Here is an 11,692-nt window from a genome sequence, read left to right on the forward strand (position 1 = left end):
CCTGTTTATCGCTGATTTTATTACATTCATATTGGGATTAGGTGTAAAAGTAACAATAAACCTTTTATTATCTCGTCCTTTTTTCTGCTCTTCCTCCTGGATCTTGTAACTAGACCCACATGGGTTCCTCCATCGCTCTAGCACAGTGTAATAATGTTGGCGGATAACCTCTGTGTAATAAGTCGTCTGTCAGGTCATTCGCTTGTTGTAGGAAACCTTCTTCTCTACTATTCATTGTTCTCAGCCTCAGATACCGGCTGTATGGTCGGCCTCTGTTAGTATGTTCCAGGTGCGCATTATTAGAATGGAGGGACATATTGGTGGCTGTAGGTTTTTATAGGTGCTGGTTATTATTCTACCATCCACTATTTTATTATTCACATCTGAGAAATCTAAGTTATTCTCTCCAAATTGTGAATAAATCTCATATTAACCTTATTCTCCTCATTAAATATGTAATGAAATCATTAGCCCCTTTGTGTCCCAGCCCACACCAGAAACACATCATCCACGTACCGGTGGTCCGCACGGAGGTGTCAGGTGGGTTTTACACTATAAATATATTTATTTTCAAAGTCTGGCAAGAACAAATTAGTGAAACTGCAGCATCTGGCGCCCCCATCGCTGTCCCCGTCATCTGGGTGGACCAGCTGCTCCCAAAAGAGAAGGCCTTATGGGACAATATAACATTCAGGCTTTCCAGGATGAATCCAATATAGTCATCTGTTTCAGCAGTGTTTTCCATAGATTTTTATTGCTTCCAGTCCTGTGATTTGTGGAATTCGTGCGTACAAGCTCCCGACATCGATCAAAGCCAATTTATAACCCTCCTGCCAATCTATACCGGACACAATTCTCTATAAATCTCTGGTGTCCTTGATGTGAGCAGGTGCTATTCTCAGTAATGGTCTCAGACACCGGTCTATAAATGTAGATAAAGATTCTGTTACTGATCCGACCCCGCACACTATCGGGCGGCCTGGTGGGGGCGCTGCGTCTTTGTGGACTTTAGGAATATAACACCAATGCGGCTTGTGTGGAAATTCAGGGAAGAGTTTCTCTGATATTAGACAATCGTCCCTTCTCTATGTGAAATCTCAGAGAAGATCTTCGTTGTTCCTTCTCGTTATTTGTGGGATCAGCGCTTGTTTTTCTCTGTGCTGCTCTCTGATCGCTGTCTTTCTGCTCCTTACTATATTGTCCATTGCTACTAACACTACATTATTGCCTTTATCGGCTTCTCTAATAACAGGATCTTGGCAGTTTTTATCTCCTTCAGTGCTCGCTGTTCTTTTTTGTTACATTATCTGTTGTTTTTGTACAGCACGGCCTGTGTGTCTTTTACCACTCTGTAAAAAACATAAAAACAATTAACCCGATCAGTAAACACCGGAAATAGGAAAAATGTGAGAATGACAAAATTACGTATTTATGGATGGCACAATTCCACAAAAAATGCTGTAACGAGCGATCACAATTGTACTAATAAAAACGTTATCTCGTCCTGCAGAAAATAATCCATCATACAGCTCCACCGGAGGAAAATAACAATGTTACGGGGCTCGGGAAATGGAGAAACTGCTCCAAAAATGTTTCTTTCCAAACCTCAGATATTTTTTTCTCCACTAAAAGAATAATAAAAACTGGACATGTTCGGTGTCGCCGTAATCATAGTGATGAGGAGAATCATATTACATGGTCAATTTTACCACAAAATGTACAAAAACAATTCACAAAAAACAATGTCAGAATTGCTTTTTCACAATTTCACCGCACTTGGAATTTTTTCCTCGTCTTTGAGTACAGTATGTGGTAAAATTAAGGGAGTCATTGAAAAGTACAACTCGCCCCGCAAACATCAAGCCTCATATGTCTATGTGGCCAGAGAGATAAAGAGTTATGGCTCTGGGAAGAAGGGAAGAAAAAATAGAAACAAAAAAACGAAAATGGGCCGCAGCATGAAGGGGTTAATTGCGTCTTTCTGCCACTTACAGGGAAAGTTAGAAATCAGTTGTGTCAGGTCAGCGTTATGTTCATGGCTTCTGATTTAGAGGAGTTGACTATAAAACACATACCTGTGATTCCAGCTTACTCCGTGTCTCTGGCACCGATAGGGTCCTGGTTACCAATAGGGGGCGACTGGGAAAAGATCTGGTCACAATTACAGACTAAATGGATCCGGCCATTAAATCCCTGACATCCCAATGGTGTAGATGAAGTTCTCAGCTTCTCCCCTTTCCTATAGGGGGTTTGGTGGAATTCGTTCTCTACACTCTTTATTACATAGAACAGTTTTCTCTGATCTCAATGTGTCTTATTTGTTTCTTATTTCCCCATAATACACCGGTCACAAGATCGCCGATCTGCACGTTACTCTCCGATGGTGACGATCCTCTAGACATCCGGACAGTCAGGAGCATTGGACCCCACCTGTGTCTCCCCACTATTCTAACAATGGACGCTCTCTCCGCCATCATTTCCTCCTCTATACGGTTATTACGGGGAATGATGCTGTGATGACTTCTCTTCTGGGAGAGACACAGATCACAGGTGACTAATATTGCAGTGTGAATAGAAACTTATATTTTCCGGTATTTTTCTGCCCTTACATTGTGGGTTATGAGGTGTTTGGGGCTTGTTTTTTGTTCCGCCCTTTTCCCTTTGTTTTTATCTTTCCAGTTGGTAATTGGGATTCTAATATAAGCCCATATATCCCGGGAAGTGTCAGGTGCTGGGATCTCATTATATTATTAATAACAATTTCATTCCCGATTATTCCCGTCATTTATTGCTCGTTACATTCTCTCTATATAATAACAGATTCCTCTTTGTTACACGTCCTAATACTGATCATTTATATCTCTATATTGTAGAGGAAACATTTCTAGGAGTGTATACACTTCACCACAAACACTTCCCATAGATTTTATTATCATCACTGTTATTAAGCTGCTTTTCTCTTTATATCTTTACCATATCACTGTTTATTCTCTTTTCTTACCCGTTGCACAGTTGCACTCTCACTGGTCACTTGGTGGGGTCACATTTGGCTCTTTTCACCTGCATTGTTTTGTTTCCGGACCCCCCTCACTATCACTTTACCTGACTGATCGCTACCAGATGGCTCTATGCAGCATTATTCATCTTGGTCTTACCAACAGGTTTTCATCCTGAACCTCCTGCTTCACTGGGGAAGATGTGACCGGGGAACAGCCCCAATTCCTTTAGGAGCACCCCCACTTTACCCCAGAGTTACTCCCCTTGCCTGGATTAGTGCAGGACCTTGGTGTGCTGGAAACACTTATCCATACCCTCTGAGGAAGCTGACGTGGCGAAACGCCGGTAAGAGGGAATAGTGGTGAATCTGCCATCTTTCTCTGTACACTCCCGGCATGTCGTCTGTAGGATCTGTAATCTCCATCTCTTGTTAGGATGGTTCCTCCTTTACACTATATGGGCTGTGCTGTATTCCTGGGATATCCCATATAGCACTGGCTGCACTTTATATCTCCTATCTGTATCCCAGGGATGTAATGCGCTGTCAGCTCTTTATTCTCTCACTATTTATACCCTTTGCTCTGTGTCCTCTCATTATATAAGCTATTCATCTATAAGTGCACAGGATCTATTCCCCTTATACACTGATATCCAGTGATAGATCTACAATCCGGTTACATATATCTATGTATGGATTTATCTTACACTCAGTAAATACGGTGCACTTATCTCATCCCCACCTTGATAGTGACGCTCTCTTAGGATACATGTTACTCTATGATGGCACTTCTGCACATAGCCACTAGATGGCGCTACAACATCTGACATTTACCATAACAATTTCATGGAGACAAAACCCATTAAAACAATTGTAACAAATTGATTATAAAGCCAGGGTGGACCTCTCCCTTATACCCGGACAGGCAATAATTTTCATTCTATTGCTAAGCTTATTGACTATTATATGTTTGTATATCCTGTCTGGCTACTTGGATTAGGGATAAGTGCAATACACCTTTGATCTATGCCATTATGGCAATGTTACACTACCGCTATCCCTTTGGTCTTTCTTACCCTTGGTGTGTCCCATTTTTGCCCATGTGCTTTTGTGGTCAATTTGACTCTTTCCCCATTGTTTTCTTGTTTCCTGATATATCACAATAAAATTGTATTTTATATTTTCCTATATATGTGGTTTTGGACTCTTTGATCGCTTCTTTTCTCTGATATTTCTAACATTTGACATTTGCCTGAATTTTTATATCCACACATGGTTTACACAAATTATATTTTCTTGTGGTAACTCTATACTATTTACCATTAGAAGCTGAGTATTTCTGTAATTATCTGTATGTATACATGATTGATTACCACTTCTGTCTCTGTAAAAACAATCCCCTTTAACCTCTTTCTGACCTCGGGTGTAAATGTACTTCCCCCCTTTGATGTGGGCTCCGGCGGTGAGCTGACATCTTTTCCGGCACACGTCAGCTGTACTGAACACCTGCCATTTGCCCCGAACAGCCTCTGTCAGCGGCATTTAATGCGCACTTCCAGCAAGCACCGGAAATCCCACCCATCGGTGACCCCATCACATGATCATGGGTCACCGATGGGTTGGCATGACAACCAGAGGTCTCCAGCAGAAGTCTATGCTTGTCACTGCCGGATTGCTATAAGCACCGCCCGCTAGCCAAAACCACATGGACCAGTGATCGTCCCGCCGAACTCCCGCTCTCCTTTTATACATGGGCAAAACGCTACTCAGACAACACAGGGTGAGGGTAAGACAGTGTGGGCGATGCTTTACTGTACCACAAAACAGGCAGATAACACATAGAACAGTCCCCGCACAGTACCCAAGATGGGGCACATTACAGAGTCTCACCCTCCACTGACCCGCCGGGATAATAGCAGCTGTGACTTCAGATCTTCCAGGGTCACTACCCCAGCTGTGGCACGCACACAGGGGGTAATGACAAGCGTAGGGAGATGACAGTCCATACAAGGTACAAGGCCAGTTGGTACAAAGATCACAATCTGGCTTCTCCAATCGTATCCATGGTTCAGTGATGGTCAATGGAGCAGATCTGTATTCTTCCAACCAAGGCTGAAAACCCCTAGGTTGTTTCCCATAGAATGATAGATCCGTGTCCCTTGTGATGATGTTGTGGCTGCTGTCCTGTCTCTTGTCCTTTGGATGTATAGATGTCAATATCACCGGCTTACACAAACAAAAGTCTGTTTTCTTGACCAACTAGAAATCTACACTTAAATTTAAACCCAACATACAGATAACATTCTATTATTCTTCGTTTGCTAAAAATAGTTGTCTGGTTAATTAACATAGAATGCTGTATGTCTTCACAATGCCAAAAATAAAAAAAGTTTTAAAAAATATTAAAAAAATATAAAAGTTCAAATTACACCCCTTTCAAAATAAAACAATAAAAAAATCACACATACACATATTTGTTATAGCGGCGTTCAGAATCGCCCGATCTATCAGTATAAAAAAGAATTAACCCGATCACTAAATGGCGTAACGAGAAAAAATGTCAAAACGCCAGAATTCCTTTTTTTGGTCGCCGCAACATTGCATTAAAATGCAATAAAGGATGACCAAAAGATCGTATCTGCACCAAAATGGTCTTCATTAAAAACGTCAGCTCGGCACACAAAAAATAAGCCTTCACCCAACCCGAGATCATGAAAAATGGAGACGTGACGGGTATCGGAAAATGGTGCAATTCTTTTATACTTTACCTAATAAAGATGAGTTATTTTTACTGATTGTCACGCGGGGCTTAGGTCAACTAAGGCAGAAATACCCGGGGCCCCTGTGATGTCCCTTTAACTAGGGGAAACCCTGTCTGACCCTCAACCCAGGGTTTTTGCTGATGGTGCAAATGCCTGAGCCTCCACCCTTTCCTTATCTCCTGCTCAGCCCTAAGCTTAACCCTCCACCCTCCACCCAGTGAGGAGACAAACCACCAAAGCCCCAAACAATAAAGACAGACAGGGAGAACTTAAACTGCACCGCGCCGCATACACACAGGACTATACAGTAATGTGAACAGGGCACAACAAAACACAAATATGGGAAGGCGAGAAGGTAACAATGGATCATACGACACCAGATATGAATCTCTCTCTCTCTCCAACACCTCCACTCCAGACCGGAACCACTTGGTATGACACACAAGCTATAATCGGCGACGCCCATAGGCCAGCACGACTATTTAAAGACCGTGGGCGTGACCAAACATCCAACCTGATCTTCAGCTAGATTAACCCCCGATAGCCTGAGAAACTCAAGCCGGCGCCACTGAGGCTATAGTGGACGGAGGTGGAACTACCTCTGCCTGCCGGACGCTGTGGTGTGAATAGCGTCCGCCATGAGAGTACCCCGTCTTCTACGAGGGACCCCAGGGCCCTCAAGACTCATAGGACCCGGCTTGTCCGGATGACGACGGTGAAAAGAACTGACCAGCCGATCTGCATGTATGTCCGAGGCTGGTACCCAAGACCTCTCCTCCGGACCATACCCCCGCCAGTGTACCAAATACTGAAGAGTACGGCGCACTACTCGAGAGTCCACTACCTTGGAGACCTCAAACTCTAAATCGCCATCCACCAAGACTGGAGGTGGCATCGGCGTCGTGTCCACAGAGCCTACCACCTTTTTCAATAAAGCCCTGTGAAGCACGTTGTGTATCTTGTATACTGCAGGGAGTTCCAACCGATAAGCAACTGGGTTAATGATGGCAGCAATCTTAAAAGGCCCAATAAACCTTGGACCCAATTTTAAAGATGGAATTTTGAGTTTTATATTTTTAGTCACTAACCACACCCATTCACCCACACACAGGTCCGGACCTGCCACGCGTCTACTGTCAGCCACCCGTTTGTACCTCGCACTCATGCTCAACAATCGCTGTCTCACCCTCCTCCAGACCGATGATAATTGAGCTCCTAGCTGGTCCTCCTCCGGGACGCCCCCCGAGTCACCCTGACGTAAGGTACAAAATTGAGGATGTTGACCGTAAACACAAAAGAACGGAGACTCTACCGATGACTCTTGACGGTGATTATTTAACGCGAACTCGGCCAGGGGAAGGAAAGTAGACCACTCCTCTTGGTTGTCGGACACAAAGCATCGTAAATACTGCTCCAGATTTTGGTTCATGCGCTCAGTTTGACCATTTGACTGTGGATGAAACGCCGATGAATGTGACAACTTGATCCCCAAACGTGAGCAAAAAGCTTTCCAAAACCTCGCAACAAATTGAGTTCCCCTATCAGATACTATGTCCGACGGAACTCCGTGGAGTCTGACCACCTCCTGCACAAACACCTGAGCCAACGTCTTCGCATTGGGCAAGGAGGGCAATGAGACAAAATGCGCCATCTTTGAAAATCGGTCAACCACCACCAGGATGACCGTGTTCCCCGCCGAGACTGGCAAGTCAGTGATAAAATCCATGGAGATTTCTGTCCATGGCCTATTAGGTACCCCCAGAGGCTGTAGCGTGCCAGCAGGACGGGCTCGGGGCGACTTGGCCCTGGCACATGTGATGCAAGCTGCCATGTACGAGACCACGTCCTGCCGGATTTTGGGCCACCAGAAACGACGCGATACCAGCTCCAAGGTGCCCTTAACCCCTGGATGACCAGCCAGTACTGAGTCCTGATGTTCCCTCAACACCTTAAGACGAAGATGAAGGGGTACAAATGATTTGCTGGTGGGAAGTCCTGGCGGTACCTCCTCTTGGGCCTCGGCAATCTCCACCTCTACCTCAGTCGTGAGAGCCGAAACCACTACACCTTCCTGGAGAATGGGTACCGGCTCTTCCCGAGGTTCTCCGCCCGGAAAACACCTGGACAAGGCATCCGCCTTGGTGTTTTTAGCCCCGGGACGGTAAGTCACCAGAAAATTGAAACGTGTAAAAAACAATGCCCAGCGAGCCTGCCTAGGAGACAGACGCTTGGCCGACTCCAGATAGAGCAGGTTCTTATGGTCGGTGATAACTGTGACCTGTTGAGCCGCCCCCTCCAAGAAGTGTCGCCATTCCTCAAAAGCCAATTTGATGGCCAACAATTCCCTGTTGCCGATATCATAATTCCGTTCGGCCGGCGACAGCTTCTTGGAGAAGTAGGCGCATGGATGCATATCGCTCAAAGATGAGCCCTGTGACAGTACTGCCCCCACTCCCACCTCAGACGCATGAACCTCCACCACAAAAGGTTTAGACACGTCCGGTTGCACCAGAATGGGGGCTGAAGCAAAACTGTTCTTCAGACGCTCAAATGCACGCATCGCCACCTCAGACCAGCTAGTCAGATCGGTACCTTTTTTTTGTCATGTCCGTGAGCGGTTTGGCTATAGTAGAAAAGTGTTTTATAAATTTCCTATAATAATTAGCAAACCCAAGGAACCGCTGGAGCGCTTTCAGATTATCAGGCCTTTCCCATTGTAGCACCGCTTGCACCTTAGCGGTGTCCATTTTAAACCCTGCGGCGGACACAATATATCCCAAAAAGGCAACTCCTGAACAAAAAATAAGCATTTTTCCAGCTTAGCATAGAGCTTATTCTCACGGAGCAACTGTAACACCTGCCTAACATGCTCTAAATGAATGTCCCGGTCGCTCGAATAAATGAGGATATCATCCAGGTATAAAATCACAAATTTCCCGAGGACATGAGCAAACACGTCATTAATAAAATGTTGGAAAACAGCAGGCGCGGTTGTCAACCCAAATGGCATAACCAGGCTCTCAAAATGACCCTCAGGAGTGTTAAAGGCCGTCTTTCACTCATCCCCCTGACGGACCCTTATGAGGTTATACGCCCCCCTGAGGTCAAGCTTGGAAAACCACTTTGCCCCCGCCACCTGGTTGAACAAATCAGGGATCAAAGGCATCGGGTATGGATCACGGATCGTAATCTGGTTTAACTCCCGGAAATCCAGACACGGCCGTAACCCCCCCATCTTTCTTCTTAATGAAGAAAAACCCCGCTGCTACAGGCGAGGACGAAGGCCGGATGTGTCCTTTGCTCAGACTCTCCGCGATGTAGTCTTTCAGAGCTTGTCTCTCTGGACCAGAAATGTTAAACATCCTGGCCTTAGGTAATTTGGTCCCGGGTTTTAACCTAATCGCACAGTCATAGGCTCTATGTGGAGGCAGTTCTGAGCAACCCTTCTCAGAGAAAACATCCGCAAAATCCTGCAAAGCCTCCGGAAGGCTGGGCATCACGGCGGACACACATGTGGCCAAGCAATTGTCCTGGCAAAAACCACTCCATTGGACTATGTCCTGAGTTTTCCAATCAATCACCGGGTTGTGCCTGGACAACCATGGAAAACCCAAGACCATTTGTGCTGGGAGATTACGGAGGATCCTACATGTAACCCACTCCGAATGTAGGACCCCAATGTGGAGTTTCACCTCAGCCACAAACTCCGTAATCTCCCCCTGAGGGAGGGGAGCGGCATTAATGGTAACCACTGAATAGGATGAGGGAGTTTTTCGATCTTAAACCCGGCAGTGCGTGAAAACTCCTCATCTATGAGATTGGTGGCGGAACCGCTATCCACAAACACTGATATTGGTAGCTCTCTGCCCGCGATAATAACCTTGGCAGGGAGCATACATTGAGATACCATCATGGAGGATATGCATACGCTCAGTTGGGTCTCCTCCATACCCACTGAGCTTAGTAGTTTTCCGCCGGTGTGACCTTCTTTGGTAGCACAGGACAAGCGTTAACATAATGATTCCTTTTACCACAGTAAAAACATGCTCCGGGCTTCGTGAACCCAGGGACGCGACGCTTAACCTGTGACACCCCTGCAATTTGCATAGGCTCAGTGGGCTCACCTGCAGCAACCACACTTGCACCCCTGCTTTCCCCCAGGGGTAGCGTCTCCTGTGCCCCCTGACGCAAACGGCGATCAATGCGTATAACCAAACTCATGGCAGACTCCAACGATGCAGGAGTCTCATACATCAGGAGGGCCTGTTTAACTCTTACTGAAACCCCCTGAATAAACTGACTCCGCAGCGCTGGGTCGTTCCACTGTGTGTCTACTGCCCAACGGCAAAATTCGGAGCAATAGTCTTCCGCCATACGTTCCCCCTGACGGAGGGCGCGGATTTTAGATTCTGCTAGAGCTAACCTGTCGGGATCATCATAAATGAGCCCGAGTGCAGAAAAAACATTATCGACAGAATGAAATGTAGCAGAGTCAGCTGGTAAGGAAAATGCCCATGCTTGGGGGTCCCCACTCAGTAATGATAACACCAGGCCCACCCGCTGAGCCTCATTACCTGAGGAGACCGGGCGCATGCGGAAGTATAACTTGCAGGCCTCCCGAAATATGACAAATTTGCTGCGTTCCCCCTGAGAATCGTTCTGGCAGCGGGATCTTCGGCTCTGCACCGACACCTGCAGATGCCGTTTGCACCTTTGCTACTACCAGGCCCTGCTGCTGAACTGCCCCTTTTAACTCGGAGATCTGTAAGGACAGCGCCACCAACTGGCGGGTTATGGAATCCAAGGGATCCATGGACTCCTGAAAAATGTGGGCCGATTATAATGTCACGCGGGGCTTAGGTCAACTAAGGCAGAAATACCCGGGGCCCCTGTGTTGTCCCTTTAACTAGGGGAAACCCTGTCTGACCCTCAACCCAGGGTTTTTGCTGATGGTGCAAATGCCTGAGCCTCCACCCTTTCCTTATCTCCTGCTCAGCCCTAAGCTTAACCCTCCACCCTCCACCCAGTGAGGAGACAAACCACCAAAGCCCCAAACAATAAAGACAGACAGGGAGAACTTAAACTGCACCGCGCCGCATACACACAGGACTATACAGTAATGTGAACAGGGCACAACAAAACACAAATATGGGAAGGCGAGAAGGTAACAATGGATCATACGACACCAGATATGAATCTCTCTCTCTCTCCAACACCTCCACTCCAGACCGGAACCACTTGGTATGACACACAAGCTATAATCGTCGACGCCCATAGGCCAGCACGACTATTTAAAGACCGTGGGCGTGACCAAACATCCAACCTGATCTTCAGCTAGATTAACCCCCGATAGCCTGAGAAACTCAAGCCGGCGCCACTGAGGCTATAGTGGACGGAGGTGGAACTACCTCTGCCTGCCGGACGCTGTGGTGTGAATAGCGTCCGACATGACACTGATACAGTGGCTATGGAAAGTATTCAGACCCCTTTAAATTTTTCACTCTTTGTTTCATTGCAGCCATTTGGTAAATTCAAATTCATACTATCTATTCCTGGCACTGGAGGGGCTTATAAACTTCCGAAGTATATAGTTTGAGGTCTGGGATCTGACAATATGGGGCTAGTTTTCTGACTGTTTCGGATAACATGATACATGATTTTAGTTTTCTTTTTAATTTAGTCTCGTTTGAATATAGGTCAATATTAAATAGTCTCTTGATGAGTCATCTTTGGTGTGGATGATTAAACCCGTAGAGATGAGAGGCTTGGAGAGTGAGTGTGTACACGTCACCTCACCCTATATACTGAACTGTGGGGTACATGTTTTTTCTATTAGTCACCTTCTGACTAACCTTCAGGGGGTGAATTATGGGTACAGTTTTATATTTGGAATTAATAAGGTTTAGTTTTATCCTTTTATCAGCAAACATGAGGA

The 11,692-nt window shown here is 45.9% G+C and overlaps 1 protein-coding gene across 1 annotated transcript in view; it reads left to right on the forward strand.

Annotated features, from left to right (window-relative positions):
• Positions 1 to 11,692, forward strand: part of LOC141082292 (uncharacterized) — a 987,535-nt gene that overhangs the window by 765,331 nt on the left and 210,512 nt on the right. The window lies entirely within an intron of this gene.

This window comes from Dendrobates tinctorius, unplaced genomic scaffold (genome assembly GCF_039654945.1).
Source record: "Dendrobates tinctorius isolate UK_male_01 unplaced genomic scaffold, ASM3965494v1 ptg000017l, whole genome shotgun sequence".
NCBI classification, from domain to species: domain Eukaryota; kingdom Metazoa; phylum Chordata; class Amphibia; order Anura; family Dendrobatidae; genus Dendrobates; species Dendrobates tinctorius.